Below are 7,313 nucleotides of genomic sequence, written 5' to 3'. Positions count from 1 at the left end.
CAGCATACAGGCTTAGCTTCCCCAAGACACGTGGGATCTTTTCTCTCCAACCAGGGATAGAACCCACGTCCCCTGCATTAAAAGGCAGATTCTTAACTACTGGACCAATAGGGAAGCCTCAAAAGTTACTGGTTTTGCGGACTTGCTGTAAATCTGGGTCCCAGGTTCTGTTCAGACAGACCTGGGTTGGAATCTAGCCCACCATTTCCTAACTGGGTAGCTTTTGAGATAATATTACAGTCAACCTTGAAGGATTGCTGAAGGTGAGATAATGCCTGTACATGCTTGAAAAATGTTAGCATTTATCCCTACTACAATTCTTATCTCTTGTAAGTGGAAGAGCCTGGAGACCCACAGATCTCCATCACCGGCCCAGATGTTGAGCTCCATCAGATATGCCAATGCTTCACCTAACCAGAACTAGCCTCATGCTCTGCACCCCTAAACCTGCTTTTCCTCTTGAGCCTCCCATCTTGGCTGGTTATGTCGGGGAGATGTGGGGACAGTTGGCAAGTCTGCATACCGTGTCTCCCAAACACCAGCAAGTCTGGGGTGGCAGCTCGCGAGTGTAAGCAGGTGAACCAGGCAGGACTGAGCAGCTGGACAGTGATATGTGAGCATTACCCTTGTACCAGGCAACCCTGATGATCCTTAGGCGGCCAGTGGTGTTATCGCCATTTCACAGAAGAGGAAAAGAAGGCTCAGAGAAGCCGAGTAACTTGCCTAAAGTCCAGTAGCTACAAAATGCCAGGACTGGGATAGATATAATACATTTCACATATTTTGAAATTCCAAATGTATCAAAGAGTGCAATAAAAAGTCAGCCTCTCAGCCCTGGCTCCCAGCCACCTAGTTCTCTGTCCTGGAAGCCTCTGGCCTTGTGTGTACATATTCAAAGATCTTCTGTGCATATTCAAGCAAATATGAAAAAATATACATACACACATTTATTATTTTATTTTTTCTCTTTTATTTTTTGGGCAGCCTGTTGCACTTTAATGTGTAATATTCGAGGTACAAGCAAGCTGCATCTAACATTGTTATAAATAAAACAGCTCAGTCATCAAGGGCTCCAGAGTGAACAGCATCTTCATAACCTCCATGCTTATCATCTTTGCTTTCTGGGTGTAATTTAATAAGATCATCAATTCGAAGAATGGTAATTGCAGCTTCAGTTGCAAATTTCAAGCTCTTAACTTTAACTATGGTTGGTTCAAACACCCCTGCTTGTTTGTTGTCACGGGGCTTACCATTGACCAAGTCAAGACCAATCCATTTTAGATTTTTTTGTTCTGGGTTAACCTGAGCCTCATTATGAAAAGCTCTTAATTTTGCAACCAGATCTGTGGAGTCTTGGGCAGCATTAACTGCCAGAGTATTAGGAATGACAAGAAGAGATCTTGCAAACTCCGCAATAGCGAGCTGTTCCCAGGAGCCCATGCTGGTGGCGTAGTTCTCAAGGTAAATGGAAAGGGCCGCCTCGACAGCACCCCCACCTGGGACCACAGACTTTGACTCCAAAACTCTCTTCACCACACAAAGGGCATCGTGTAAGGAGCGCTCCATCTCGTCACACATGAAATCATTTGCCCCACGTAAGATGACCGATGCAGAGGTACGAGCCTTAGTGCTATTTAAAACAATAGCGATTGTCTTTAACAGTAGAAAGTCCATGAAGAAATTCACTTCTACTTACACAGGACATTTAGACAGGGAAGCAATGTCTAGACCATGGAGAAGAGATGAAATGGCAACTTCACCTCCATTTACAAGGGCCCAGTATTGTTTTATCCCATGTGTATAACTGCTCATATCACCGAAGGACTATAGCAGCAAATAAATGGGAAGCATACACACATTTAGATAGATACAGGTAGCTATCCTTTCCTCTCTGCTTTTGTTCTTTACCCAAATGGTAGTCAACTGTATACATTGATTTGCATCTTGTTTTTATCACTTACAATATAGTTTAGAGATCTTACCATATTAATACATAAGAGAGTAAATTCATTCTTTCCCACATAGTATTCCATTGCATAAATATATCATGATTTATTTACCCAAGCCTATATTGATGAACATTTGAGTCTATCAAATTGGGTCCATTCCAATCTTTTACCATTACAAAAATAATACTGCAGGACTTCCCTGTGATACAGTGGTTGGGAGTCCGCCTACCAATTCAGGGCACATGGGTTTGATCCCTGGTCTGGAAGAATCCCACATGCCTCATCGCAACTAGGCCTGTGTTCTGCAACTACTGAAGCCAGCGCTCCTAGAGCCCACGCTCCGCAACGAGAAGCCACTGCAATGAGATACCTGCACATGGCAATGAAGAGCAGCCCCACTCACCACAATTAGGAAAGCCCGCATGCAGCAGTGAAGACCCAGCACAGACGTAAATAAATAACTTTTTAAAAAATAATAATGCTGCAATGAATAGCTGCTTATATTTGTTGCTTCACACATGGGCAAGTATATCTGTAGGATAAGTTCCTACAAGTAGAATTGCTGTGTTTGTAGTTTTGAAAGAGAGTGCCAAACAGTCTATGATAGAGACTGACCCAATTTACAGTTCAACCTGTAACACTTAGGCTTCCCTGGTGGCTCAGACGGTAAAGTGTCTGCCTGCAGACAGGGAGACCCGGGTTTGATCCCTCGGTTGGGAAGATCCCCTGGAGAAGGAAATGGCAACCCACTCCAGTACTCTTGCCTGGAAAATTCCGTGGACTGAGGAGCCTGATAGACTACAGTGCATGGGGTTGCAAAGAGTCGGACACGACTGAGCAACTTCACTTTTCACTTCTGTAACACTTGATCACAGACTCAGGATTTGAACCCAAGACCCTCTGGCTCCCATGCCAGGGCTTGTTCTGCTGCACCTTGACCGTCACCGCCGCCTTAGTTCTTCCTAATACCTTAGGCCGCCTCCACGCCGGGCCCTCCTGCTTACTCACCGGCCTGCCTCCTCCTCCAGGAGAGCTCAGTCCTGCCTCACCTTTCCCATGTGCGAAGGTGAATTCTGCTTTGCCTAAAAGCCTGTCTATTCATTGTTGGTTCTACCTTGTTTCCAAGTTCCCAGCTCTCCTTGTTTCCTGGGGGCTACCCTTTCCCAGTGTGCCTTGTAGCCAGGTGGGACCACAGGACTGAGATCTGGCTTCACAGGTGTAAGCACCTGTGATGGGCCTGGCTTTCATCTGCCCTTAACAGGGAAGGGTACATCTTCTACCCTTCCCACTGCTGAGAACAGAAAACTTCAGCTTCGAGATGGAGGCTGGGCCCTGAGCAGAGCAGAAGCACAAGCTACAAGGAGCCTCAGGTGGCCTCTGCAAAGAGCAGGGCACCTGGCAGGGACACTGGAAGCCCTCACAGCACTGCCTACCCTGCCCCAGTACCTGAGAGCCAGGCAGCCAGCGAGTGGGGAGATGGCAGGAAGGGAGATCCAGTGTCTTTGCGTTTAAAAGTTTCTTGGGAGTTGACTTGGAGCTCAGCTACTGAAATGTCATTCTCCTGGGTTCCTACAGCTACACACACACAATCCATCCCCTCAACGCCCCAGTCCCACCCCCACCACACACAGACACACGTGTGCTCACTCCTGGCAGCTCTCTGCTAGGAAAAAATGCAGCCTTTTCCCCTCCATCCATAATCATGCACTTTTCAGACAGGCTGCATTCCTCCTCCCTGAAGTCAGCAGCTTCTCGCTCTGGCCAGTCACAGAGAACCTGCACATACGCAATGATCCATTCCACTGGGCCAGTTCTCTACTGTCTAAGCTGAAGGGAAAGCAGCAGAGAAATGGTCCTCCACAAGACGATCAGCACACACACGAAGTATGCATGTGTTAATACACACTTCCCCTTTATCTATAACCACGGATATTCCCTATGGACTGCGCATTTAGCTGGGTCTTACAGGACCCACAAACAGGAAGAAGCAGCAGCCTCTGCTCCCATGACAGGAGGCCAGTATTGGTGACATCATGTCATTCAGAGCTCAGATCTGTGTATCACCCATCCATGTTTCACAAGCCAAGATCCCCACCTGCCAAGGCCACCTGTCCAATCCCTCGGCAAGTTCTCCTGTGTCTTAGGTTCCCAAAGCTATATCATATGATCTCACGGGAAAGAAAAGCTCATAAACATCAGTTTTATACCCTCTCTTTTCTTTCCTACTGTAGCTTTATAATAAGTTTTGAAAACAGGTAGTACAAATCTTCCAGCTTTGTCCTTTTTCAAAATTGTTTTTGCTTTTTAGTTCTTTTTTTCCATATAAATTTTAGAACCAATGTCTTCATTTCTATGGAAACATGTCCTGCTGGATTGTAGTTTTCAACCTATATGGCTGGCAACTAGTATGTCATAGTTTTTGGTGCTGTTGTAGAGAGTGCTTTATAAAATTTACTTAAATTTCCAAATGTTATTGCTAGTATACAGTATTAGAATATTTTTTTTTTTGGAACAGTGATCCTATGTCCTGTGATCTTACATATTAGTCCTAGTAGCTGTTCTGTAGACTTGGTGGGAATTTTCTATATAGATAGTCTTATCATATGTGAATATTGCTATTTTTCCCTTTCCAATCCATGGGCCACTAGTCACTTATCGATGTGAGAGTTGGACTATTAAGAGAGCTGAGTGCTGAAGAATTGATGCTTTTGAACTGTGGTGTTGGAGAAGACTCTTGAGAGTCCCTTGGACTGCAAGGAGATCCAACCAGTCCATCCTTAAGGAAATCAGTCCTGAATATTCATTGGAAGGACTGATGCTGACACTGAGACTCCAGTACTTTGGCAACCAGTACTTTGGCAATCCAGATGTGAAGAGCTGACTCACTGGAAAAGACCCTGATGCTGGGCAAGATTGAAGGCAGGAGGAGAAGGGGACGACAGAGGATAAGATGGCTGGATGGCCTCACCAACTCTATGACCACGAGTTTGAGCAAGCTCCAGGAGTTGGTAATAGACAAAGAAGCTTGGCATGCTGCAGTCCATGGAGTCACAAAGAGTCGGACACGACTGAGTGACTAAACTGAATCCATGGGCATTTGTTTATCTTTTCTTGCCTTACTGTGCTGCCTGAAACCACGATTATAATATTGAAGAGAACAATAAGAACGGACATTGTTGCTTTAGGTCTTCCCTTTGTGCTTCGTCTCAGGATGTCTTTCCCCCCCACAATTACTGTTGACATTAGTTTTTCATTGCTTGCTAGCTTGGTGATGAGGGGTGGAGGTGCTCATGTTTCTTATTCTCAGTGATCCTGTCCCTCCCAGTGCAGTAAGAAATCTGTAATGATCTGGACCCACTCCTTTTTCTGTCTTTTCTCCATGGATACAGGAGTCTCTATTTCCTTCCCCCCAGCTATACTAGACCTTCCTCTGTGCCCTGAACCCTGCCTTTTTCTCCCTAAGCAGCTTATGTTTGGTAGCAGAGAAACGGGTGAAGCATCTGGGGCAGGGCTTTGCTCCTTTCCTAAAGTGGTTACTAGACGTCTACCAGAGGCCTTCCTTTTAAAAATGGTTTTCAGGACCTCCCTAGCAGTCCAGGGGTTAGGACTATGCCTTCTAAACTGGGGGTGCAGGGAGCTAAGATCCTATATGCCTCTTAGCCAAAAAAAAAACCAAAACATGAAACAGAAGCAATGTTGTAACAAATTCATTAAAACATTAAAAAAATGGTCTACACAAAAACAACTTAAAGTTTTCTATCCTTTTAAGAGGGTACCCTTCTTCCACGGCCTCTGTTGGCCAGAATTAAGAAGCCCTCTGCTCCAGCGACAACCTGAGGAATTTCGTGGTGCCCAAGTGACCCCTCCTGGACTATGTCCCTCAGTCCAACTCCCATCCAGGAGCCTTCTCTACCTCTTAAGCAAGCAGGCCCCAGGGCCCCCTCCACAGCTCTGCATCCCACCAGATCTGCTCTCAGAGCAGCACCAGCTCACTCTAGGGCCTGCACAGCAAGGAATGTAAACGTCCCTATTTTATCCATGAGGAAATAGGCTCAGGGGAACTTAGTGATGGCCCCACAGTCACGTAGTCAGGCAGTGCCAAAGCCAGGATTCAGGCTAGCCCTCTCCCCACAGTGCTCATCAGCCCCCGTTATTCAATCAGACATCTGTGAGGTGGCAGGGAGGCAGGATTTTTTAGGACTGAGGAAATGAACACGGTCTTCGAGCATGGTGACAGCATGCATTGGAATAGGACTGAGATTGGAGATTCAGGAGAGAGGGATCCCAGGGGGTGGAGGTAGATATGGAATAGGAGCTGTTTAAATTGGATCAGCAGGGGAGAAAGGGAAGGTCTTGGGGCTTCCTGGGTGGTTCAGACTGTGAAGAATCTGCCTGCAGAGGAGACCTGGGTTCGTTCCCTGAGTCTGCATGATCCCTTGAAGAAGGAAACGGCAGCCCCCTCCAGTATCATTGCCCGAAGAATTTAATGGACAGAGGAGCCTGGTGGCCTGCAGTTCATGGGGTCGCAAAGAGTCAGACACGACTGAGTGACTCTCATTCAGAAGGGAAGAGCTCAGGGCCTTGGAACTACAACTCCAAAGTAGAAGCCTCTACCCTGACCTCCAGTTTCCTCCAGTGCTAGGAGGGGGCCAAGACTGGAAAGTGTGGGGCTCAATTCAGTGGCCCTACATAAAGTGACAGATTTTATTTTCTTGGCCTCCAAAATCACTGCAGATGGTGACTGCAGCCACAGAATGAAAAGACGCTTCCTCCTTGGAAGAAAAGCAATGACAAACCTAGACACTGTATTAAAAAGCAGAGATATTGCTTTGTTGACAAAGGTCTGTATAATCAAAGCTATGGTTTTTCCAGGAGTCATGTATGGATATGAAAGTTGGACCATAAAGAAGGCTGGAAGCTGAAGAATTGATGCTTTCAATCTGTGGAATTGGAGAAGACCCTTGAGAGTCCCTTGGACTGCAAGGAGAGCAAGCCAGTCTGTCCTAAAGGAAATCAGTCCTGAATATTCATTTGAAGGACTGATGCTGAAGCTGAAATTCCAATACTTTGGGCACCTGATGCAAAGAACTGACTCATTGGAAAAGACCCTGATGCTGGGAAAGATGGAAGGCAGGAGGAGAAGTGTACAACAGAGGAAGAGATGGTTGGATGGCATCACTGACTCAATGAACATGAGTTTGAGCAAGCTCCGGGAGATGGTGAAGGACAGGGAAGCCTGGCGTGCTGCCGTCCATGGGGTCACAAAGAGTCTGACACGACTGAGTAACTGAACAACAGCAAATTCGGTGGTCTCCACAGGCAACTGTCCCTAGCAGCCCTCCCAGCCAGGGAACAGGAATGGAG

The 7,313-nt window shown here is 46.4% G+C and overlaps 1 non-coding gene across 1 annotated transcript; it reads right to left on the bottom strand.

Moving 5' to 3' along the window:
• Nucleotides 1-1,718: 1,718 nt before the first annotated feature.
• Nucleotides 1,719-1,848, bottom strand: LOC138444474 (small nucleolar RNA SNORA20). The gene has a single exon (XR_011258498.1). It is a non-coding gene; the product is annotated as a small nucleolar RNA SNORA20 (small nucleolar RNA).
• Between the last annotated feature and the right edge of the window lie 5,465 nt (nt 1,849-7,313).

The sequence above is a fragment of the Ovis canadensis genome, chromosome 7, assembly GCF_042477335.2.
Source record: "Ovis canadensis isolate MfBH-ARS-UI-01 breed Bighorn chromosome 7, ARS-UI_OviCan_v2, whole genome shotgun sequence".
Lineage (NCBI taxonomy): Eukaryota > Metazoa > Chordata > Mammalia > Artiodactyla > Bovidae > Ovis > Ovis canadensis.
The sequence above is the reverse complement of the archived record's forward strand: the minus strand, read 5'-3'. Positions and strand labels throughout refer to the sequence as shown.